Source organism: Macrotis lagotis, chromosome 5, assembly GCF_037893015.1.
Source record: "Macrotis lagotis isolate mMagLag1 chromosome 5, bilby.v1.9.chrom.fasta, whole genome shotgun sequence".
Lineage (NCBI taxonomy): Eukaryota > Metazoa > Chordata > Mammalia > Peramelemorphia > Peramelidae > Macrotis > Macrotis lagotis.
The window spans coordinates 216,635,639-216,662,937 of record NC_133662.1 but is presented as its reverse complement, the minus strand read 5'-3'; the positions used below and the strand labels follow the sequence as shown (position 1 = coordinate 216,662,937).

At 38.5% G+C, this 27,299-nt stretch overlaps 1 pseudogene; it reads right to left on the bottom strand.

The window, feature by feature from the left end:
- Nucleotides 1-3,949: 3,949 nt before the first annotated feature.
- LOC141490058 (small ribosomal subunit protein uS10-like) lies at nucleotides 3,950-26,158 on the bottom strand (annotated as a pseudogene).
- Nucleotides 26,159-27,299: the final 1,141 nt, after the last annotated feature.

Genomic DNA, 27,299 nt, shown 5'->3' with positions numbered 1-27,299 from the left:
AGGTTTTTGCAAGGCAAATGGGGTTAAGTGGCTTGCCCAAGGCCACACAGCTAGGTAATTATTAAGTGTCTGAGACCAGATTTGAACCCAGGTACTCCTGACTCCAAGGCTGGTGCTTTATCCACTATGCCACCTAGCCGCCCCGACACTTTTTTATTTTACAGAATATTATCAATAAATAAGCATGTTAAGCATCTACTTATACTTGGTACTGTTCTAGGTGCTGGAAATACAATGGCAAAAGTACACATCTAGTCGGGGTGATAGACTCCACTTATGAAAGACTTCTTGTAGGAGGTGGCATTTGAACTGAGCTTTAAAGGAAACTTAAGGATCCTAAGAGGCAAGAGGAACAGCCAAGATGGAAGGTTTTATATGAGAAACAATAAGAAGAATGTGGCTGGATCCTAGTGGACATGAAGTTGAGTGAGGTTTTAGTAAAGAAGGAAAAGCAGCTTGTGAAAGACTACTTTTGAAAATCAAACAGGAATTTAAAAAATTTTATCCTCAAAGTAATAAGGAGTCACTAGAGTTTGTTGAGTATGGAAGTGACATGGTCAAATCTATGCTTTAGGAAAATCACTTTGGCAGTTGTGTGGAGCATGGAGGGGAGTGGCAGAGACTGGAGTCAGGAATATTGATTGCAATAGTCCAAGCAAGAGTTAAGGGAGGATTGAATTAGAATGGTGGCTCTAGGACATTGGAGAGATATTGTGGAAGAAGCTACTGTTTGTTGTGAATGTGGGGGGTTTGAAGAGTGAGGACTCATGAACAACCAAAGTTGCTAACTTGGTTGAAGGAGAGGATGGTGGTGAATTTGGCAGAAACAGGGAACTTTGTAAGGGAGTGAGTTTGAGGGGGGAAGATGAGTTCTATTTGGGTTTTATTGAGTTTGAGATACCTTTTAGTTGGAAATGTCCAATTGGCTCTTGGTGATATGGGAATGAAACTAAGGAGAGAGATTAGAACTAGATGAAGAATTGGAAGCATCTGTTGTTTTATCTGAGACTCAACCCTGGGGAGTTTGGATAGGTATTATTATTCCCATTTTAAAAATGAGGCTAAGGGTCAGAGAGATTATGGGGGTTATCCAAGGTCACACAGCTAGTAAATAACAGAGCTAGAACTAATACCTAGTCTTCTGATACCTAGCTTCTTTCCAGTCTGGAGTGCTTTCTACTTTACTCCAGTCTGTCTTGATGACTGTGTGATGATCTCATAGTATCAATGATGTATAGGTAAAAATTATTTAACTCTGAAATTTAGTGGATTAAATCATCCCTCTCTGGCCACAGATCCCTCTAAATATTGTCTCCTCTTTTAGAATATAAGTTCTCATGGGCAGGCTTTTTCTATTTGTATTCTTTTTAGTATAGTGTTTAGCACAAAAGTGATTTATACATGATTGTGGTCATCAAAGGACATAACATTTGTAGATGCCTTTGTAAAGAAGATTTCATATTAATTTCATTTTATTATAGCATACATGTATATATAAACATAGATTTATACACATTAATATATGTGCTCATTCACACATATAATTGCAAATAAACAAATGTGCACACATATACTATTAATATAGATGAAATTAATATGGAATATACAAACACATACACACAAAATATTTCAAAAGTCATAGTGCAGTTTTAAGCTTTAATTGGTTAAAACTGCATGAAGATTTTTGGGACACTGTCTATGTATTTTATATATATGCATATAAATATATATGCATATATATGTATATATTTATATATGTGTGTATTTATACATACATATTTACATAAGTATATATATTATAGGGCAGTTAGGTGACATAGTAGGTGGCCCTGAAGTCATGAGGTTGTTGTTAGTCTTGTTTTAGTTGTTCCCCTCCAGGCTTCAGAGTCATGAGGACCTGAGTTCAAATGTAGCCCCAGACACTTATTAGCTGCATGACCCTTAACATGTAAGCCCATTTGTTTTAGTTTCCTCATCTGAAAAAGGAACTAGAGAAGGAAATGATGTAACACTACAGTATCTTTGCCAATAAAACACCAAGTGAGGTCATGAAGAGTTGGACACAACTAAAAAAAGACTGAATAACAAATATATTATGTAGATACATGTACAAATGTGTATATCTAGTAACATCTCTCTCAGCAGATTCCCTGTCTATACAATTTTGGAGGATGAGTGTGACCATTGTAGTATAAGGAAGGATGATCCTGAGACTGGAGATCCAAGACAAGAGTTGGGCTGAACACAGGAAGAGAGATGGGGCAAATGGCACCCTGTGCCATGTAGTTTTTCTGACTGCTTGGTCTTCCTTCAAATCCCCGACCCTAGCATCCTCTGTCATTTGGCCATGCTTGTTTTTCAGTCTTGTATATCCCCCTGCATTTTATGGACAGGGCAGGGTGTCTTTCCCTGCCCCCCTCCCATATTCCTCTTCCCACCACCCATGAAATAATTGAATTTACAGATTGCTTGTTGGTAATATGACATTTTAAATGGCAATTACTCCTGTAATTCTTATTTGTATAGACAAATATTTGTCACCCTTAACAAATTTATATCAAATACTAGTGCTTTGGTGCATTGTCTTTATTTCTAGGGACAAAAAGAACTCTCTATGATAATGAAGCTGTTCCAGATGGAACTTAAGAGTAGAATTCAGGGTGGGGTTGGGAGATGGGGATTTAAAGAAATAAATGGGGGGTAAATAGCAGGAAGTCAAATTTAGGGAAACATCACAAAGAACAAGTGGGAGAAGGGATAGATCTGACTTTTTGACTATTGTCATTCCTCCTATCAAATATTTTTGGTAGTTCCCAGCTGCCTACACAGTGAAATCTGAATTTCTTTTCTGGATTTTCAAGGCTCCTTACAACCTGGCACTTTACAGTTTCAGTATATTATTCTCCTTTACATTCTCCATGATCCAGCCAGATTAGATTGCACTCTATCCTGGAAACATGCCCTAAATAATCCAACTCTTGTGACATCCTATTCTATTGTTAATTACTTATCCTTTAGATCTTATTTCAAATGTTTTTTCTGATCTTCCCCCATGTACCATTTTAAAAAAAGTCTCTGTTGTCTTTCTGTAATATACTATAATACTTTTTGTTATTGTGTTTCAGTCCTTTGTAGCAGGGCAGAGCAAGTGTCTTAGTTGAATTTTTTTCATTTCTCTTAGCATGTAGCCTAGACACCACAGGCTATATAAGAGCTACTTGCTTTCATTCATGTTTACTGAATTAAATTACTTGCATTTGAATGAAAGTGGGACATCAGTCAGTCAACAGACATTTATTAAATATGTACAATATGTCAAAGAAGTTTTTTTTGAATAAAATATCAAAAAGAGAATGAAAAGAATTAGCACAATCAATCTATACATTGAAAAATATCTGGAAATATTTGCAATGGACCTCTTACCTCTACAAAAGTGTGTGTGTGTGTGTGTGTGTGTGTGTGTGTGTGTGTGTGTGTGTGTTTGTCTGTAAATGTCTTCTCATATCTTGTCTTTGGAGCCATGCTTGGTCTTTGTAATTTTTAGGCAATGCTCATTTTCTCCCTTTACATTGCTGTAGTTGTGTCTATTGTTTCCTTGCCACTGCTTCACTCCTCATCAGTTCACCTAAGTCTTCCCATGCTTCACTGAATTCATTATAATCATCATGTCTTTAGACATAGTAACATTCCTTGACATTCACATAATGGACTTACTTAACCATTCCCTAACTTATGAGCATCTACTTTGTTTCCAGTCCTTTGCTATCCCCCCAAAAGTATTGCTATAAATATTTTGGTTCATATGGGGATTTTGTTCTATCAATGAGCTCCTTGGGGAATGAGCCTAGTAATGGGATTTTTGGATCAAAGAGTGTGAACACTTTAATCCTTTATTTAACTAATTCCAAATTGCTTTCCAAAGTGACTGCACTGATTCACAATTACAGTGTTGATTCTATTTTTCAGCAGTTGCAATTTATTAAAAAGGGATGATTGATTAGGCATCTGCAATGTTAATGTTGACTTCAGTTTCTATACCTGGTTCAGTTCAGACAGAAGCGACCTGTTTAGCAATTTCAGAAGGACTTTATAAATCAATAAGATGTTTGTGGATTGTCATCTGGAACCAATCCCAAGTCTTTGAACTTGCCCTCAAAGAGTTTTTCTAGTTGTGATTCAAAGTGTCTTAGTGGGCATTCAAACAGGTCCTTTCACTTTCAAGCTCTTTTCTTCAGCTCCTCTAATTAGGTCAACACATACTTTTTCAAGGATTTCAGATTGCTGCTGGTAAGGTTGATCCAGGACCAGTGAATGGCCACTTTGGGCTCCACAAATGTCTTTCCATTGTCTTTGAATGCCATGGCAGTGGAAGAACTGGCTACCTGACCAGAATTCCTTCTTGAGAGTGAATAGTGGTGAATCAGGAGGAGGAAAGGATGGGACTGCCACCTCCACATGATTACAGTGATGGTGTCTTCACCAAAGAGGCTAGAATTGATTCTGGAAGGAAACAGGAGACAAAGGTAAGGAGGGTGAGCACTCTAGGAGTGGGGGGCAGTCTATATGGAGGCACATGAAACTGGGTCTTGAAGGGAGAGTAGAACTTAGAGAGAGAACTGAGGAGACCATTTTATGTAGGAGAACAGTATGAGTAAAAGTTAAGTGATGGAGAGTAAAAATTATTAATGCAATTGTCCTGTCCACATCAAGAGGGGGGTGACAAGTGCAGCACCCCATGATCTGGAAAATTTGCATTAAATTTCTTGACCTTCCCTTCATCTCAGAGAAGTCTAAATTTTTTCTTTTTCTTTTTCTTTTATGAGGTGTTTACAGAACCTTATTGAAAAATTTGGGTTAAGTGTTTGGTCAAACACTGTCTTGTGGCCTTCACCCGTCATCTGCAGGTTCCATAAAAGCCTCCCAAATTTCCTTTTAATTTTTAGGTGGACTCTGATATAGCAAACATTTTTGGGGAAAGTAGCAATGTGGAAAGTAACTGTACATTCCTGAGGTTAAGAACATGCCTTCTAAGTGGTAGGGGAAATGCCCAAGAAAGGACTAAATGGGGAGTCAAAAATAAGTTGGCATTAACAGTTTGCTGCAGATGCTATACAAAGCTGTCTGCTCATGGATAAATTATTAATTCCAACTCAGCTTTCACCAAATACACTTTGTATCCCTAGAACTGATGAACAGCTCAATGTCCACGACATGTGAAGAGTATTGGAGGAAGGAGGGTCTGTCTTCCATAGGTTAAGTGACCCTCACTGTGGTGACATCATGGCAGAATATAGATGAAAGCCACACAACCTAGGCAAGCATGAATGATTTGTGATCTGCTTATAACAATCACATCAAATCTCTATTGGAATATTCCCACTTAACAGCTAGTTGAAAAAATAGCCTTTGCTAAATGTTAGACAGGCTTTGGTCCCAAGCAGAAGTTGTTAACAACTGGTTCCCTCTTAATAGTTGGGAGGATTGTTTTTACATAATTTTTCCAGTCTTGAAGGGCCCTCTCAAACTATCTTCAATAAAAACAGACAGTCCAGGAAAAGAAATGTGCCCACCTGGCTCTCCTACTGAGTCTCTCATCTGGGCCAGAGTTAAGCCCTTTGATGTTAAAAATCCTCTGATCCTATGTTCCAAACTCTAGGGCTCTTTGCTTTTTTCTTCCCTGCTGATGAATCTCCGCCCCCCCACCAGTGGTCTCCCCAGACTCCAGAAGGAGCCCAAAGAAAAAACAGACTTTTCACCCAGTCACCTGCTGCTTCTTTGGAGAAAATTCTTGTTCATGGTTCCTTAGTACTTTTCTGAAATGGACAGTGAATCAGGTACAAGGTGGAAATGGGAGATTAAACCAATGCTGCTGCCTCTCTTGCTGTCAAAGAACATCCTATTCAGGGAGTCTCACAGGCTTTGATCACACTCAGGAAAATTACACCATATTGCTACCAGGTCCAATGTATCTAGCACTTTCCTGTTAAAAAAAACAGGTGAGGTAGATAAGTATCATTATTACCATTTTACAGATGAAGAAAATGAGGTGCAGAAAGGATGAGTGATTTTCACATTGTTACACAGTTAGCAATGGTCAGATTATTCTAGCTCCTGTTTTCATATCACTAAATGGAACTTCATGATCAAATAGTATATTGACATTATTTCACAGATGGAGGAATTGAGGCTCCTACAGTGATTTGCCTGAGGTCACTTGACTGGTGGAGCAGTGCTTAGAGGGCTGAGTAGGGAATCAGAAAGACCTGAGTTCAAATTTGACCTCAGACACCTACTAGTTGTGTGACCTTGGACAAGGTCACTTAACTTCTGTTGCCTCCCTCTCTTTGACTATAAATGGGGATGTTGGCATTTCTCATGGTTGTTATGAGGGTTAAATGAGATGGTATTTGTAAAGCACTTAACTCAGTGTCTGGCATACTGTTTACTATATGTATAAATGTGAGCTATCATCATCATCATTATCACCATCACTACCACCACTGCTATTGTCATCATTCCCATTACCACTACTACTACATCATCACCACTACTACCACTACCATCATCATCACTATCCCCACCATCATCCCCATCCCTGCCACCACCACCACCACTACCATCATCATCACCACCACCATAATTATCTCCATCACCACCACCATCCCCATCCCTACCACCACCACCAATACCACCATCACCACCACCATCACCACCATCATCACCACCACCATCATCATCACTACTACCACCACCATAACTACTACCATAATCATCACCATCATCACCATCACAATTGCTATCACCACCACCACTGTTGTCATCATCCCCAATACTACCACCACCACTACCACAAACACCACTAGCACCACCACCATCATTATCATCCCCATCATCACCACTACCATCATCACTACCACATCACCATCACCACCATCATCAACATCATCACCACCACTACCACCATCACTATTGTCATCACCACCACCACCACCATCACCACCACCATCACCACCATCATCATCACCATCATCACTACTAACACCACCACCACCACCACCACCACCACCATCATCATCATCCTCATCACCACCACCATCACATCATCACTACCACCACTACCACCACTACCACCACCACCACCACCATCATCATCATCATTGTCATCATAAGATCATAAGCTATTGGATAATTAGGAAGGAAAATGGATCATAGAATCACACGATCTCAGAAGTCAACTGGACTTCAGAACTCATCTTGACTGACTTATACCTGACCAAGAATTCACTCTAAGGCATCCTTGACTAAGGACCAATAAGGGGATGATGACAATAGTGGTGGTGGAAGTGGTGGTAGTGATGGTGATAATGATGATGATGATGATGATGATAGCTCACATTTATACACTGTTTAACTATATGCCAGACACTGAGTTAAGTGCTTTACAAATACCATCTCATTTAACCCTCATAACAACCCCTGAAGATGATATTTTCTACTTCCTGAAGTAACCCATTCCATATTTTAACTAGACCATATTAACATTGTGATGATGAAGCTTTTCTTTACGTCAATCAATAAACCAATATGCATTTATTGAGTGCTTACTCAGTATTAGGCATTGTGTTAAGCACTAGGGAAACAAAAAGATGTCTTCCCTCATGGACTACAATCAAGGGGGGGAGACAACATAAATACAAATATATATATATATATATATGTGTGTGTGTGTGTGTGTGTGTGTGTGTGTGTGTGTGTGTGTGTGTATGTAACAAGATATATTCAGGTGGCAGCTAGGTGATGCAGTATATAAAGCAATGGGCTTAGAATCAGGAGGACCTGAGTTCAAATTAGGCCTCAGACATTTATTGGTGTGTGACTCTGGATAAGTTACTTAATCCCCATTTGCCTTAGTTCTTTATCTGTCAAAGCACTCCAGTGTCTTTTCCAAGAAAACCCTAAATGGTTCACAAAGAGTTGGATGCAACTGAAATGACTAAGGAGAACAAAGCTATCTACAAGATAAATAGGAAATAATTAACAATGGTCATGTTGCATTAGATCTGATCCAGTCCTGTCTGGAGCTTCAGGAAAAAGGCATTCATAGACTATCTAACAGTTAACAAAAGGCCGACTTAACTGTAACAAGGAAAAGTTATTCAGCAAGCATGAGCATGTTGATTTGCTGGTCAGAAGTCTAAGAGATAAGTCCCTGACTCATGAATCCCTTACTCATGAGTAGGATTTTGTAGTTTTAGAGATTAATGGTTGGAAGCTTAGTTTGCCTTAATTGGGTCAATTCAGTCTTGAGGGCAGTTTTATTTCCCTTCTGGACCTGTTTCTGACTCCCGGACTTCAAAATCATGTCTTTGATGCTATCTCATTTTCAGCTTAGAGGACTTCTTACTCTGGAACATCCAACCTCTTCTGTAGCCTCGTAACTTATTGTGTGGTTGTTTCTAGGGCCTCCATTTTGTGGAGGGGCCTAAACTAGCCTCCATTTGCCTCCTAATTCTTTTCCTAACTTCCAAACCATCTCCTTTACTTTTTGTTCCTTTTTTGTTCTTTTCCCTCCTTGTTTATATTTGTACATTTGCTTATCTCTTTATCCCTAATGCTTTGTAACTATCCCGCAGTGTTCAGTCAATACTTGTTTCCTTCCTTCTTTTTAGGGAACAAACTAGCCTAGTTTCTCTTTTGGTAGGACTTTGAATATTGCTCCTACCACAAATCTAAATCTCTCTTTTTTTAACTTTTCCCTATTCTTCTTAACTTTGACTTCTGGGGTCAAGCTATTATGTTGTTTGTCCTTTGTACTTGATCACATCAGGGAGATGATGCCATGGCGGGTACATGAATTGGACTTGAGTGAGGGGGCTGCTGTACTAATCCACTTTCTCCTCCAGAACTATCTGGTTCTAGTGGTCAGATATGGATCAGGAAGACTGGAGATGGCCCTGGATAAGAGGTAAACATGTTAAATGACTTGTCAACATCACAAAGCTAGTATCTGAGCTTGGATTTGACCTTAGGTCCTTCCTGACTCCAGGGCTGTTGTTCTATCCACTGTTTCATCTGTCTGGGGTTAAACAGAACAAATTCAGTGGAGGTAAGCTTATGGTAGACTATGGACTCTCTGAGGGCAGAGCTGCTTTTTCTGTCTTCCTAGCCCTAAGCTATCCCCATATTAGACATTTCATATTTTTTAATTGAATAGAACCGGTCTAATCTGTCTTTGACATGACTGCCTTTGAATTCTTGAAGACATCATATTTCACTCAAGTCTTCCCTTCTCCAGGCTAAAAATCTTCAATTCTTTCTCCCAATCTTTATATAATAGTTTTCAATCCATCCTTTCACCACCACCTGGCCATTCCTCTGATTATTCTCCACTTTGTGCATCTCCTTCCAGAAATGATGTTTGGGAAATGAATGTGTCCCTAGGTAACATTTTCCCTCTGTATCTTCTTATTGTATAAGTCTGTGCTTGTCTACCTAATAAAATGCTTTACTATCTGATAGAGCCAGAGAATTTTTTTTATGAATTCTAAAGTGCTGGTCTGCATGCTCTGTGACACCAAATCTAAACATTCCTCAGTTAATGTTAGGTCTGGTTATAGTCTGGCCTGAGCAGAATTCTTTGTAGGATTCCAGCTGGGTGCCAAACATCTGTTTGCCTAAAAGACTATTTTACAGAGAACTCACACAAGGTGATCACTCACATGGAAGTCAGAACAAGTGATACAAGGACACTCTCATAGGCTCTCTGAAGAACTCTGGAATATATTGAATGTGATTGGAGACACTTCCCAGCATGGTGTACCTATCAAAGAAGGTTCTGTGCCATGTGAGTGAAGTAGAAACACAGCAGCTTAAAAGAAACATGAACTGCACAAATTTAGTGTTATTTCCATTCCAAATGTTCATATTTGTCCCTGACCTATGGTAGAGCCTTCTGAGCTCCTACTGATCTGATCAGTCTCTCTTGGACACATTGTATTTTGACTTCAACATAGTGATGTCATTTTGATACTTTTTGAGAATGAAGGACAATAACTAACTCTTCTTTAGTAAATAGTTTCCCAATCTGCTGCTCATCATCTGGCTAAAATGTAGCACTGGACTTGAGTCAGCAGGTCTGGGTTCAAATCCTGACTCTTGTCACCTAATAACTTAAAACCTATGAATCTGGTGGTAGCATGGTGTGATCAAAGAATACCAGATTTGGAGACAGAAGACATAAGTTCAAGACTGGTTATGACAATTAGGTAGCTATATAACCTTGGATGGTCACTTCACTCCTCTGTAACATGGGAAAATAATACTTATTCTATCTAACTTATAACTATTAAGGAGAAAACATTTTAAACCTTAAAGTGCTTTTAAAAGTGAGAATTATTATTACAAGGAAATTAAGTAGCCTGGATCATTTTGAAAGGGAATATAAAAACAACAAAATGATAAAAAAGTAACTGCCTTATCTAGACTATTGAAGTTGAGTGCTGTTTTATTTCTTTCCTTCTAAAATAAATTTTATGAATGCCTTTTGTAGCTCCAGACATTTTTTAGTATATTTTCCTAATATACTTTTCACTAATATTCAGTGATTTCCAAACTGTACTATTTCTACTCTGGCCATCCTCCTAATTTCCTTGCTCTTGGACTCTGCCCTAGGGGCCCTGAACTATGACAGCTGATTTTGACTTGATTTTGCTTAGAACCAGGGAACCAGGCCACTTCTCTGTCATTGCCAAACCATTCTACTTTTGCCCATGTCCCCTCTAGTTCTTCTTTGTACATTGCCATCTACCATTAGAATGTAAACTCCTTGAGGACAGGTACTACTTTTGTATTTGAATCTTCATGTTTATTATAGTGGTTGGAACACAGTAAGTTCGTAATAAATCCGCATTTATTCATTCATTTGTACTCGCTGTCTGTCAAACTTTCATTAAATGATTTTTTTCTGACAAGTGTATGCAATATTGTGCCCCCTTAGTCCCATACCTCTGCATCATTTCTAATACTACCTGGCTGGCATATTCCACCGATTGACTGTGGCACTTGAGTTTTCTTTATTAAGTTGCCTTTGCCTGTGAACCTGGAAGTTTTACTGAGTTTTAAATTCTAGCATCAGACTGCTGTTTATACTACCAAACAGAGGGACAAGAGAGTTTTACAGCTTAGTGAAATGTAAGACCTGAAAAGTAGAATTTCCTGATCACTATGATGGCTCTAGAAGGAAGCTTTATAACATGGGGGACAAATAGCATGAATAAAACCTCAAAGGCAGGGAAGAGGATGAGTGAGAATGCACTGTGAAGAACAGTTCACTTGGACTGAAATGTAGAATATATGAAGGGAGTATGATATAGGATTGTAAAAAGTTAGAATTAAATTATAGAGTTCCTCAAATTGTAGGGTTAGGGATTTATACTTGATTTGACTGACAATGGATAACTACTGGAGGTCATTAAGTAGAGGACTGACATAATGCTTTGAGTCCTTAGAGATAGTGTCAAAAGCCATTATAGAACATTAGCTCCTTCTAAGACTATTATGGTTATGGGGGACTGGTAGTTCTTTTGTCCACATCAGGAGTATTTTATTCAGCTATGCTCATTACGTTTTAGAAAAGACTCTGATAAGCTAGAGAATATTTAGAGGAAAACAAGGAAACAGAATGGTGGAAGACCTCGAGTTTATACCATCTGAACAATGGTCAAAGGAACTGAGCATGAAGAAGAGAAACATACTTATTATTCTCAAGTATTTGAACCACTATCACAAGGATGATGGATTGGCCTGTGTAGCAGTGATAACTTTTATGGCCTCCCCAGTCATTCCCTAATCTCCTCCCCTATGGGAAGGGTTTTATATTCTTGATCTAAATTCAGGAAAAAGGGAGAATGAAAATTATAAGGGATTGAGTCTTAACTAAACTTGATAACTCTTCAGGCATCTAGCACAAGACTGCAGATAGTAGGTGCTTAACAAATTAATTTTGAGTTGTGCTAGCTCCCTTTTCCAGGAAGTCCCTTCCCCATGAGTGTTTTTAGCTTCAGTGTCAGTCCCCACCTTCTGCTCCCCCCAGCATCATCAGCCTGGCAGATACCACTGGTTGACTGAGGCATTTGGGTTTTCTTTATTATGTTGACTTTGTTTGTGAACCTTAAAGGTTTACTGGGTTTTAAATTCTAGCACCAGGCTGCTGTTTATGCTACTAAGCAAAGGGAAGAGAGACTTTTACTGCCTTGCAAAAAGTAGGGCTTGAATCATTTATGAACCAGCATCACAAGAAACCCAGAATTGGTGAGAGGAGAAAAGCAGCTTCCAGATGGAAAATGGTTATTGTTCGAGTTAAATCTCTGCCCTCATCCCATAAATCAATAGATCCTTGTCAGAAAGATCCCGTGTTTTATTTACCTTGTCATTAGAGAACATCTTTGGGGGAAATGGGGACACGAAGGGGGCAAACTTGAGGTGGATGGAAGTCAAGAAGGCTGAAACAGCTTTTCCTCTTGGCCTGGGTGAGGTCGAAGGCTTTTTTCCTAATTGACCAATGACATCAGGAAAAGGACACCTTCTGAGTCCATTGATCATTTGGTTCATTTTTTAACCTCATAGAATCTTAGAATCTCAGTTATAAGGGACCTCAGAACCCATTCAGTCCTATCCATATCGGAACCAGAATTCTGTCTATAAAGTAAGCAACTAGTGGTCATTCTAGCCTTTATCTGAGGTTTTCTTCTGAGAGAAAAGCCATTACCTTCTGCTACTCCCCTAATGCTGCAATTATCTGGCATAATTTCCTCAGAGCCGGGCAGGTACTATACTTGAAAATGGGACACCTGGGTTTGGATCTCAACACTGATTACTAACTGATTGGCGATGGGAAATCATTTAACCTTGATCCTCATCTAAAAATGGGGATAATGTTATTTAAATTATCTACTCTTAATTGTTGTGAGGAACATGCTTTGGGAACTTCAAAATGCTATGTAAAATGTGTGCTATTATTCCCAGATGACAGAACACTAATTAGAGTTTCTGGTGTCCATATTAATATTTTTTTACCTCCCTTCTCAGTCTTAGTTTCTTTGCAGGTACTGAGCAAATGTATTGAACTCCCCCTAGCATCTATCTAGCTATCGCAATCCTCTTTATCTCATTTTTTGCCTGTTTAGCCACCAGGTGGTGCTAGACCCACTGGAGAATCCCAAACTCATTCTGTCACTTTTCACATTCATTTTTGGGGAGGCAGAACTGAATAACTGGCTACCCTCTATTGTTACCTGGGAATCAGGGACCTTCTATCCCTCCTTAACTCAGCTTCTCTCTATTGAATGATGCCTCTTGTTGATTAAGGGTGGGTAGATTTGGATCTACCAATTATGACTCAGTTCTGCATCACTGCCCATTGGCCAACTCTGTCTCCTTTTGAATGTGTTATATTTCATTGAGTTTTAGTCAGGGTACTTTGGCATCATGACACCATTTCTCTATGGAAGCAAACACACGCTAGAATGCTGTATATAGAATTTTTATTCTTAGCCCAGAATCAATGAGTAAATAAAGAGTACATAATATTAAGACAATTATAATGTTATAAAAAATTACAAGCTCACAGTTCTCCTAAACTATAGAATCATCTCTCCCCCATTCTCCATGCATTAGATGGATCAGGGTCCAGAAGTTCAAAGGCATATATATTTTAGCTTTTAGGAAGCAAAGGAGAGCAGCAATATAGTTACCTCTGGATGCTCAATCCACAGCTCATTAAATATGGACTTAGAAGTTCTGGAATGAGGGTCTTGCTTCACTTAGGATAGGCATGAGATATAGGTCCAGTGTGAATTAGAATTTAAGAAGTTAGGATATGTCTTGCTTTGGCTTTCTGGTCATTGGAGTGAACTGCTCACTTTGTCTTACCAAAGCATCAAGAAGCAAGGCAAGTGGAATTGGCAGTTAGCCTTGGAAAGAAACCTCACCACCATTGTCCTTATGAACTTTTTGTCATTGAGAGTGGTTCCCTTGGGCCTCATGCTAATATATATCTTCATTTACCATTCTTCCCCCAGTCTTCAACAAAAAGGTGGGGAGAGAGACAGATTGGGGAAAAGTAAGACAGTTCTACAACTAGTTATGCTCTATCTTCTCCTCTGTCTAAATATTGTCAATTCTTAAATATCTTCTCCATAAAACTTCTCCAGACTACCCCAGCCTTTGCCTATTTCTTACATTTTTGATCCTATTACTCTTGGAATCACTGCCACAATAGTTTAGTATTCTCTGTCAATTTCTTTTCAATAGATTCCAAGAACAGTTTCTTGTACTTTCCTTAAACATTCATCATCATCCTCAACTCGCATTTATATAGTGCTTTAAAACACTTTGCAAAGTGTTTTACCTGTTATCTCACAATACTGTAAAATAGATATTATACTTAAGCTCCATTTTACAGCTGATAAAACAGAGGCTGAGTGAAGTTAAATGATATGTGCAGGGTTGCACAACTAGGAACTGTCTGAAGCAGAATTCAAACTCAGATTTTCTTGACTTTATATACTGATGCTCTATCTCCTGGACAGTCTAGCTGCAATTAATCATCCTTCTTCTTCCCTTTCTCCTTTCCTACTTATGACTATTTTTGGAATAGTACTGAGCACATAGTAGGTCTAATGTCAATAAATAATAATTGACTGATGGATTCCTAAGAGCAAAAAGGAAGGGTTGAGAAGGACATTTCATAGATTTTTCTCTCCTCATTTAGGCACTTCCAAGAGTACATTCAGGGAAGGAATTGGTAGGGTCAAGGGGAGACAGGAGACCTGCATTCTAGTTTAGATGTTGCCACTGAGTAGCTGTGTAGTCTTGGCTTTATCAATCAGCTTCCTTGGGTCTCATTCTTCTCTGTAATGATCTCATTTCAGTTCTTAACATTCTATAATCCTATGATTTTATGACCTATTGATATTCTCTAAGCCCTTTATTTCTGGTATGAAGCTTTCCAATACCATTGGTTAACCATCATTTTAAATTGCTTTCAGCTGAATAATAGACTTCAAAGAAGAAATCTGTATAGAGAAGAAACATAGCATTGCAGATAAGTGGAAGCAGATAGATCTGGGTTCAAATTCCATCTCAAACAATAGGTGTATAATCCTAGACAAGTCATTTAACGTCTCTGTGCCTCAGTTTCCTCATCTATTAAATGTGGGATATGTGTGTGTGTGTGTGTATTCACTGACCTCTAAAATACTTTCCATATCTAAAGCTATAATCCTATGTGTAAGATAGCAAGATCCTATTGCTTAGTCCAGGGTGGCCCTGTGTCATTTTTTATTTTTGTATTTTAGCCATTGCTTTAAACATGGAGGAACTGCTTGGTTAATAGCATCTGAATTGCTTTGAATGGGGGTAACCACAATGTTTGTACCCTTCAGCATGACACTGAACTTACCTGTCTAGCTTGGAGGGTGAGGTGGGAATGGAGGATGAGATACATTTGTTGGAAGTGAAAAAAAAAAAGAGCCAGCTCTGGAAAAAGCCCTGGTTAGTGTCTGACTAATGGCCTCTCTGACAGCAGCAATGTGGGGGCAGTGAGCTGCCAGCTTGTAAACACCCTAGGCTCCAGGTCTAGATATTATTCTTTATGTGCCAACAAAACTTAACACCTGCTGGGCTGCCTTGGTTCCCTTCTTGATTCCAGAAGTCTTTGATCCTCCCATCTTTTTGCTCTATTTCTGGTGGAGGGACAAGACATCTCTCTAAAGTCTCTATTTTTGCTAGGTTTCACTATCATTCTTCAGTCATAATCCTGGAATCATCTCTGTCTCTGTTCTCTCCTTCAACTCCTATTTCCAATTAGCTGCCAGATTCCCACTGTGCATTTTTAAAAACTCTGCAGGGATTGTAGAATTCAGCCCTGATTTCCAGTCTCTCTACAACTTCCTTTGTTCCAAACTCTTAACTCTCTCAACCTAGATTATTTTAATAATCTCTCAATTGGTCTTCCTATCTCTAGTCTATTCTCTTTCTAAGTCAATCTCCACATCGCTGTTTGAGTAATCTTCCTAATGAACCACTGTGATCACTTCTGTAAAATGGGGATAAATGATACCTTACAAAATTTACCTCACAGGCTGTTTTGGAGAATAAATGCTAAAATATATGTAAAGATCTTTTAAAGTCTTAAAGTGATATACAAAAGTCAATTATTATTATCATTATGTTATGACATTCTCTATCAAAAAAAGTCACTTTGGTGACTCTCCTTCCCTACTATCTTCTAAATAAAGTATGAACTCCTGACTTTGGCATTATAGACTATTTTACAGCCCACTACAACCTACCTGTTCTGACTTATTTCTCATATTCCTTTTCTAACATCCTTTTTTTCCATTTCAGCTGGATTACTTTCTGACTCATTTTCAGCCAGCCTCTCCCATCTTCATACCTTGGCTCATGTAGTCAATCATGAATCATGAATCAATCAATGAATCATGCAGATTCATTGAAATCTTTTCTTTCCATTGAAGGCTCAGGTCAGATGCCACTCTCTCCATGAAACCTTTTCATTCTTTTTTTTCCCAACCCATCTCCCAGGGGAAAGTAATCTCACTTTTCTTAAAAATTTATTTATAGAAAGTGTTTTGGACCTTTTTTTTTTAATTTTTCAAATTCTCTCTGGAATCAGTTTTCATACTTTCTCTTTCCCCATTCAATTGCAAGCTTCTTGAGAGCTGGGTTTGGGTAATAGGGCTATGTCATGGCTATCTTTGAATATTCAGTGCTCAGAATAGTACTTTATGTTTTGTAATTGAGTAATCCAATGGTTCTGTGTGTATTACTTTGCAATCTATTCATGTCAACCCATCCTCTGCTACTCTTGTCCATGGTCCTCTGAAATTTCTCCTATAGTAAGTATATATATATATATATATATATATATATATATATATATATATATATATATATATACACACACAATGATCCAGGGGCTTTCTCTAGGTCTCTTAACATTACACTTACTAGTTGTGTTACCTTGGGCAAACCTAATTACCTCACAACCAGGGTCATCTCCAGTCATCTTGAATCATATCTGCCCACTGGACCCAGATGGTCCTGAAGGAGAAAGTAAGATTGGTAACAGTACATTTTCCCTTCACTCAAATTCAATCCACATGTTTTTCATGGCATCATCACCCTGATGTCATTGTCTTCTTCAAAAACAAAGGACAGACATCATCATCATCATCAATATTACACTGCAGGCTGTGCTTCTATGATCCCCTGCTCTCACTACGTGACTGCACAAATTCCTTTTCCATTTATATATCCTTATACCTCTTTGATGAATTTTTTACATCACTTTCTGAGTACAATTTATTGTTGGCGATAAACTGCAGCCAATTTATGCCCACCATCTGTTTTTCCATTACCCTTTGGATAACTCACAATTTTGATTTTTTAGAAATGGCGGTATTCCATTATTTAAAGCCATATAGAACTTCTAGAAGAATACTGATGTTAAAAATGTGGTTTTCTGTTTTGAGGAAAAATTTTGGATCATTGGAAATGATGAATAGTTTCTTAAATGTAGTTCATTCTGTCCTCTCCTTCCTATTCATGGAATCATAGATCTAGAATTGAAAAGGAGAAAATTTAGAGACAATTTAGCCCAACGGTTTCATTTTACAGATGAAGAACCTGAGACCAAGGGAGGTTAAGTGACTTACTAAAGGTCAGACAGGTAGTTATTCAAGGTTAATGTTTAATTATTGACTCAGTTAAATATCCATCTGAAATGTTTATCTAAGACATACATCCTGGTGCATTAGCCTGTTTGGTCTACCTTTACTACTGCATATTATACAATCTGAATAAGGAAGAAATGGAACTTGAACCCAGGCTTCCCATTCATCAGTCTGGGCTTTGCCCTCTCTATTTTTTTTTTTTTTTTGCAAGGCAATGGTGTTAAGTGGCTTGCCCAAGGCCACAAGGCTAGGTAATTATTAAGTGTCTGAAGCCAGATTTGAACTCAGGTACTCCTGACTCCAAGGCCAGTGCTCTATCCACTGCGCCACCTAGCCGCCCCATGCCCTCTCTATTTCTCACTTTCTCTCATGATTCTCTTCTCAGTCTCCCTATTTTGCCCCATCCGGCAGTATAATGGCCGTTCACAGGCACTATTCATCAGCAATCCCATTATTTATCCTACTCCTCATCAGCAACCAATCAGAAAGCATTTCTTCAGTCCCTACTATAGGTTAGGTAATGTGCTAAATACTGGGGATACAAAAAAGGAAAAATACAGTCCTGTCCTCAAGATGTTTACCATCTAATGGAGAGACAACATACAAATAAATATATACAAAACAACTACATACTGGATAGACACTAGAGGGTTCATCTCCCCTCACACAATCTTATACCCTCTCCTTCGTGGCTCACCAGTGTGTATATTCAATTAACTTTAGTGCTATTTTAACTCAGATCTTAATCTCAAATCAGCCATAAACTCTATTTTGCCCAGTAGCAGAGTTTATATGTCTATATCACCATGCCCAGAAGATTATTTTCCCAAGTAGACTATAAGCCTTTAAAAGACAGAACCATATTTTCTAATTCGTTATATGCTCAATGTTTAGCATGGTGTCAAGCACACATTGTCTTTCATTTAATAGGAACTCGGTGAATTTTTGATGATAATGTCCAGAATTTAGAGAGTAGGAAAGATGAAGAACCTATCTAAACAGTTACTCCATCACATCTACCCATTTTGCCCATCTACCATTACCCACTCTTGACTTTGACTTCACCTTACTTGACATTGACTTCTTTCTTCTTTACATTATTATAGACAAAATTCAACCGAGGCAACTTGGCAGAGTCGGTAGAGAGGCAGCTTCAAACCAAGAAGACTTGGATTCAAATCACACCTCTGATGCTTATTGGTTGAGTGAGCTTGGAGAAATCACTCAACATTTTAGTATTCCAGGTTATACATGACCAAGAAGGTGCCAATCCTTAGAGTGAGTTCCCTGACTTGGAGGTTCTGTGTATCAAGGACATCACAAGTGCAAGCCCTATTCTAATATTTGGTTATGGGTGGAATTTTTACTTTGTATAAAAATATTTTAGTCACAGAATCAGAGTTGCTGAGCTATAAGAAGTCTCAGATATGGTCTAGTCTAATAATAATAGATATGATTTATATAGTACTTTAAGGTTTCATAGTCTATCTCATTTAATTCTAACTCAATCCAGGGAGTAGATACTATTATTATTTCCATTTTACAGATAAGGATAAAGGAAACTGAGGCAGGCAGAGGGTAAATGCCTTGTCCAGAGTCACACAGCTAGTAAGTGACTAAGGAAGGACTTGAACTAAGCTCACCTGCTCCAGATCTGTCCATTACTCCATGCTCTGTCCATTGAGCCACCAGCTATCCCTTTCCTAAGTCTGTTCTATCCAAAACAAGAATCCTTTAACCCTCTTGATAAGGAAAACCTTCATTGCTGGAAAACTCATTGCTTCTTATTCAAGTGGAATGCTTTTCATTACACATTTTTTGTCAATTAATTGAATCTGACTCTTTGCAACCCCATTTTGACAATTCTTCCTAAAGATACCGGAGTCATTTTCCATTTTCTTCTCCAGCTCATTTTACAGATGAGGAAACTGAAGTAAACAGGTTAAGTGACTTGCCCAAAGTCATATAACTATTACGTGTGTGAGGTCACATTTGAACTCAGCTCCTCCTGATTCTAGGACCTGCACTATACTCTGCCACCTAGATGCCTCATTTCATTTCTTGACAACTTTAATTGAAAGGAAGCTTTTCACTATTTTGAAATGAAATTTTTAGCCTAGAAGCATACACCCATTGATTCTAGTCATCTTTGCAAGGGCCAAGCAGAGTTTAATTCCTCTCTCACATGACAATCCTTTGAAGATTTGAGGAAAACAATTATTATTAATCTCCTCCCAATAAATCTTCTCTTTCAAAGGCTAAAAGTGGGTTTCCTATTCAGTCCTAGATTGGCTTGCCTCTGTCAGTTCATATCTTTCTAGGCCTCTTCCATATTTGTCCCAAAGATTACCCTTGGTATGTTCCAGCAAGGCTTACAATTAGGCTATATTGAGTATAACAATAAATAATATAATATTCCTTAAAGTCCAATATAATTGATTCAGGAATAATCCATTTTTTGGGGGGAGGGGGAGAGATTATCCATGCCCCATTCACTCCTCCATTAGTATGGACTACTGAGAATTGAGTATAACTTTTCTTTATCTCTACCTCCCCTGACAGCTCCCTCAAAGCCAATTAAGAAAGAGCCAGGCAGAGTGACAAAAAATTATCTTTGATTCTTGCCAAAGTAGGAAATCTGGAAAGAAGATGAGAAGTAAGGCTTCTTTTTGGGGTGAATTGTGTATTTGTCTTTCCCTCTACATAAACTATGGGCACCTTTTGTGTTTTCTTCTTTTGCTTTCTCTGAGTCTCTCTTGCTCCTAAGCCATGGTATTCTTTCTCCTTCCAGCTTTATTGCTAATGTCTTAGCTTTTTGCTTTTGCACCCAGACATCTGTGATTTCTAGCCAAGGTACACTGGATACTCTCAATCTGGTCTCCCCTTCCTCCCCTTCTTTCTGACTCCCCTGAACTCCCTGCATCATCATTGGCTGGTCTAGAGTGATACAAGCTCTGGGGGACTGCATGTGTCCTCATCAGTCTTTGTCAAATGAGAAAAAGGGTTTCCAGTTATCTCTTCGAGGGAGATTTCAGAACCAGGAGATGAAGGGAGCTGCAGTGCCACTAGTCATGACTAAATGGAAAATTATTGCTAAGAGCCTGAGTCGATTGCAAGACTTCAGCCAACAAAAGAAGAACTCTGCAGCACTTGCTGAAAAACAAGCCAAGCCTCTAAACTGGTCTACTATTTTGGCAGCATAGGCACGAGGATACAAGACAATCTTGGCCTCCAACCAGCAGAATGTAAACACCTCAAGGGTAGGAACTATTCTTTTTTGCCCATTTCTCCAGTATATAGGGGAAGAAGGAATGATTAGGAGATAGAATTGAAGTCAGGACTACTTGGATCCAAGTATGCTAGAATTAGCTTTGAGCAGCTCTCAGTTTCCCAAGCAAGTAACAAAGACTGGAAATTGCAAGATATTTGGCATTCTACATTGGTAGAAGGTAATTCTTCACTGGGGGAGCCCTATACTAGAGCTTGATTATCTCTAATTCATTATAGCTAAATTTATATATATATATATATATATATATATATATAATACACACACACACACATATTTAAATCTGTATTCTGTTTGCACATAGCAATTTGATTGATGTCTAACCCATCAGACTAGAAGCAACTTGAGAACACTATTTTTTGCCTTTCTTTGTGTTTCCAGACTGTGTCTGGCATATAGTAAGCATAACTGCTTATTGACTGGTCATACAGAATTGTCTCTCCTAAACACCCCCTTTCCCCTAAACATCCATCAATAAAACATTCCCAGTGGGTGCTTTATAAACATTAAGGTTAGGTAACAGGGAGAAAAAAGGAGAAGCCCACTAATAGTTGGGGATTCTGGGGCAGCTAGGTGACACAGTGGATAGAGCACCAGTCCCAGAGTCAGAGAGGACCTGAGTTCAAATTCAACCTCAGACACTTAATAATTACCTAGCTATGTGACCTTGGTCATGTCACTTAACCTCATTGCCTTGCAAAAACAAAAAAAAATAGTAGGGGATTCTAGGAATAGGGAATGTATGAAGGGGGAAAAATGTCAAGCACTTACTATGCGCCTAATATAGCACCTAAGGCTAAGTTATGATTATCCAAGTATAAAGTAAAAAGAGTGCTTGTTCTCAAATAACTTCTCTCCCAATAGGGGAGAGAGAGAGTAGGATGGTGGACAAAGAGAGGCATTTTGGTTTGGAAAATTATAGGGATGAGAAGTGGAGCCATTGAGCAAAAGGTTGACATACTCTTTTTTGATCATCTTAGTCTAGAATTCTTTTTTTTTTTGCAAGACAATGGGATTAAGTGACTTGCCCAAGGTCACACAGCTAGGTAATTATTAAGTGCATGAGGCAACATTTGAACACAGGTCCTCCTGACCCCAGGACTGGTGCTCTATCACTGTGCCACTTTGCTGCCCCAATATACTCTTTAGAATAGTAATAATATTATTTATTTTTGAAGGATATGTTGAAGGAAGAAATGACAGGACTTGGTAACAGATAGAATCATAGAATTTACATTACTTTGTAAGTTTTTGATGGCAGGAACTGTCTTTTGCCTCTTTTCTATCCCTAGTGCTTAGCACATAGTAGGCATTTGATAAATATTTATTGATTGAAGGATCATAGCATCTTAGAGTTAGGACTCTCAGTAGTCATCTAGCTGAACACATATCCCTTTCTCAACATTTCTTATAAGGACTCATCCAGCTTCTACTTGATGGTCTCCAGTGATGAGAGTCCGTTCTCATTTCCTTAGGTATGATAGTCAGTCTATTCTACTTTTGGATAGCTCCAAGTGATAGGAAACTTTATCTTAGCTCCAGCATAAATTTGCCCTTCAGCAGCTTCCACACATTGCTCTCTGTTCTGCCCTCTGGGACCCAAAAAAACCAAGTCTAGACTTTTCTATATAACAGCCTTTTAATATTTGAAAACAACCTGAAAAATCTTCTCTAGGAGAAAAAAAATTCTCCATTTCCTCCAACTAATTCCTCAATGTGATCTCCTATGTCCTCTTCATTCTGGGAGAAAAAAGAAGGGGAATAGAATTTTCTATTGTGGGAGACACTGACAGAACACTGACACTGACAGAAATATGGAATTGAACAAAATAACCCAGAATATCTCTGGAATTGTATTCATCTTTCTTTTCTTCAACTGATAGTTTTTCTGTGTGTGTGTGTGTGTGTGTGTGTGTGTGTTTCCATTTCCCCCTCTCTGCTCCTAACTCTGCTTCTGAAATTTTGTCTTTATGTCTCTCTGCCTCTTTCTCTTAATCCTCTGGCTCATTGTCTGTCCATCTCTTAATTTCTCCCTGCTTTGATTATTTTATCTCTTTAGTCCTCTAAGTTTTGGTCTGGTCTCTATCCCTTTTCTGCTTCTTTCAGCAGTCTCCTTCTGACTGGGTTTGCAGAACTCTGACTTTGGGTTAAGACCTCAATAATAATTCAATATGGGTTTCTTTTTGGTTGCTCTTCTCTCTACTGCCTTCCCTTCAGCTCATTTAGGTAGATTCTGTCCATCTTCCTCCAGCTCTAGCTGCTGTTCAGTCATATGAGCAACATTGCTCAGTCAGTTGTTTGGTTATGTCCAACTCTCTGTGACCCACAGAGTACGCCAGGTCCTTTTATCCTCTACTATCTCGCAAAACTGTGCTGGTTCATGTTCATTGTTTCCATGATACTATCTATCTGTGATGTTGATTCTGATGAGACCTACATTAAATCTAGTGTTCTTTCCATTGCAGTTCTCTCATTTTTTCTTAATTTTTATTGATGTCTTTTGCTTCTGCATCACATTTATTTATGAATATATTCCTCCCCAGGGAAGTGTCTCTTGCAACAGAAATTTTAAAAGAAAAAAATCAGCGCAGCAAACCAACCAACATATCAAGTTGTGTTGGACAGTATTTGTAATATTCAGCACTCATAGTCCCCCATCTCTACAAAAGGAAGGAAGCACCTCTCTCATTTTAGGGAATCATTAAGCCTCTAAGTGACTTATGCAGCTATAATTTACTTGACAAGTCATAGTGAACAGCTTTGGGACACCTCTTCTATTATTGTCCTGAACTGTTGTTTAAATATTTATATTACTTCTTGCTTGTCCTATTTCCCTAGATAGGTTACAAACCTTTTGAGGACAAGAACCATGCCTGCCCAATCTTTGTATCCCATAGTGCTGTGTATTTAACTGATGCTCAGTGAATATTGGCTGAATTATTGCTGATAGAGACATGGATTCTAGTTACTAATCTGCTACTGACAAGTTTCCTCTTTTGAAAATGAGATGAGCCCTCTTTGGACCCTAGAGAGAAGGATAGTGAGTAGACATTGAAGGGGGCAGAAGTAGGTTCAATATTTGGAACAACTTCCTACAATTAACTCTACATAGCAGTGGAGTGGGCTTCTTCTCACTGGAGGTCTTTAAGCAGAGATTGGATCAGTACTTGTCAGTGTGTTGTATAACAGGGATTCCTATTTTGGTACAGATTGAACTAGATGGTCCCTGAGGTCCCTTCCAGCTAGCCAGCTAAGAGATTCTGAGATGTTTCTATGATGATAAAAATTGCCAGAGGGCTAATAAATCTGATATATTCATTCCTGCCAAACTCAGTTCTCTTATTCAATCCTCTTTGGATTTTGAGAAAGTCAGAGTCTGGGCATCTCAAGGGGAGGGTAGTGTAATATATATTGGAAAGAACCTTGAACTAGGAATCAGAATGATGGAACATTTAGCAATATTTCCCTCCTCCTCCACCAGAGCAATGGGGAGGGGAGGAGAATGGTGACAAAATGGGTAGAATGATTGGTAATTTCAAAAAAGTATAAATACAGCACACCAAATAAATGCTACTAACCCTCCCGTGCCGCCCTCTTATCTTGTTTATTCATGTCTCTGTTACTGCAAACCAGGAAAAGTAGCTTGTTTATTTTGTAATAAAAAGGAATGAGGAGAGTGGGGATTGGAAAGGTTCATTTGAACAAACCTATAGTTCCAGGCAAGGTTGATCAGCTTCTGATTGGACTGTACATACCATGACATATCCCAGGGTCCAGACAAAGGTCTGGTACTATGTCACAGGAGTAGATATCCCTCTTGTATTCTTTATTTCAATAGAACAAATTTTAATTAGGTAAGATCTCCAAGTCTCTTTCCCTTGAATCCATAAATGAATAGTTATATAGAAAATCCAAGTTCTTTGTTTTTGTACTTATTAGGGCAAATTTCTCCATCTCTGGTTTTCAGGTTATTTTTATCCCTAAAATGAAAGGATTGGAATAGATAGGATTCCTTCCAGCTCCGAATCTATGATTCTATAATCTTGTCCAACCCCCTCATTTACTGATGAGAAAAAACTGAGGCCTAGAGAGGAAAAAAAAAATGACTTGCCCAGAATCACACAGAGAATAAATGGCAGAGCTAGGGTAGATCACTGATCTCCCAGGCTCTTTCCAACTTTAATATTTTGAGGGTTTTTTTTTGTTTTCCCACAAAGTCTAATCCTAGGAGAAGAGAAGAAAGGGATAAGAAAGGGAAAGGAGGAGGGCTTCTGGAGCCTCTACTTTGATTGGCCAGGTAGTTGCCAGTTCTGGCTCTTTGAGGTGACCTGAATAACAACTCCTCCAGTGAATTTGATTGCAAGGGCAGAGACTCATCAGCTCCCACAAAAGATAAGGAGGAACACCTTAGATAGACACCCCGGGACTGAGGCATTGCTGAGACTAGCACAGTGGTCCTTCTGCAAGTGATTGGCTTTGCTCAGATAAGGCGTCAAAGCTGCTGAGAACTAGAGATTGCCCACAATCTCTTTCCCAAGATTTGAGTTCAGTCAACCTGTCTTTCTCCTCCTCCCCCATATCTACTTTCTAATCTTCTTCCAAGGGAAGGGAAATTAACCCTCACTGGGCCTTTTCCAGAAAGGATTGATGCTAAAATGTGTCAGATGCTGGAAAGACCAAAGCTTAACTGTTTTTTTTTAAAATGACTATTAGATCTAAAAAAGAAAGGCATTTAAAGAGACTGAAATAAATTTAGAAAAGGGCAATGCCCCATTTTTGGGTGGTGTTGACTAAGTGATTAGGGTAGACATAACAGATCCTATAAAGTCAGTTTTTTCTAGTTTCTGTGATTATAGGTACCTGTAAATTAGGGTGTGGTGGGATAGAAAAGAATCAATTCAATTCAATAAGGATTTTTACAGATATCTTTTGCTTTTACATCACTTTCATTTCTAATACATGGTTCTCCATTTCCCTACTCAGTGAACCATTCTATTATAACAAAAAAATAGAACAGAAAGAGGGAAAAAAGCAGTTTAGTAAAACTTACCAATACATCAACTGATTCTGACAACATACGCAATATTCTACACAGATAATTTCTTCATCTCTGCAAAGAAAGGGAATTGTATTTTATTCATTCCTTCTCTGGGGCCAACATTAGTTATTATTAGTTATTATATCTAGCATTAAGCTTCATTAAAAAATCTTTCTAAATCTAAATTTTTAAATAAATGAATGAAAAAGCATTATGAAATGTTATTGTGTGCCAAGCTCCTGGAGTTACAAAACAAAAAGTGAGACAGTCCCTGTGCTCAGAGAGCTCGTATTCTAATCAAGGAACAAAACATAAAATGGAAAGGAGGAATATTTATTGATGACTTAATCTGTGCTCATTACTGGGGGGGGGTAGATAGCAACAAAGAGTTCTTTCCTTCTGTACCATGAATATATCTTCATCCTTGCACCCCCATATGCTAATTTTTAATTAATTAATTAAAGTCACTCTTTAATTAATGTCCTGTAACTATATCTTTATGTTACTGTGTCTGTCTTAGTCTGGGACCCAGAGTATATAGGGAGATGATCTGTGTTATGCTCTCAGTATTCTGTGAACAATTAGGCATATAAAGGAAAATTCAGTTTCAGGTTGGATAGCAAGTCCCAAGGTTTCTTAGGTTGTACTGGCAGGTAAGATGGCAATGCTTAGAGGCCCCAAACTGTTGTGGAAGGGCAGATGGTAAGGACTGGAGGTGTTCATTTTCACTGGAAAAATTATAGCTTGTGACTAATGGCTTATTTAAGAGATGCGAGTGACCATGACTACTCCTTGAGAAATAGAGGTTGTGGGGTCCAGTACACAACTGTGGGAAGGATGAAAGGAGTCTCAATATTGAACTAGACCAGTGGTTGTGTTCTCTCCTTTTGGTTTGGTGATAGGAGTGAAGATTGGCATTTAGCTGGGAGGAGGAAAGGAGATAGGGAACAATGGCAGAAAGGTATGTAGGAGTAGAGTTGTCTGTGGGACTTATTGTACTGGTCTTTCTGACATTTGGTGAGGTCCAGACAGTGGATAGGAGAGGGGATAGAAGTGGAGGGAATTCTTCCAGTACTTGTTCCTACAGATAATGTGTATATTATTTTTCTGATTTTTTTACTTCAATTGTATATCAGTTCATATGAATCTTCCTATGGGTTTTTTGAATTCTTTATATTCATTATTCCTTGTGACATAGTAACTTGCCATTCAATTC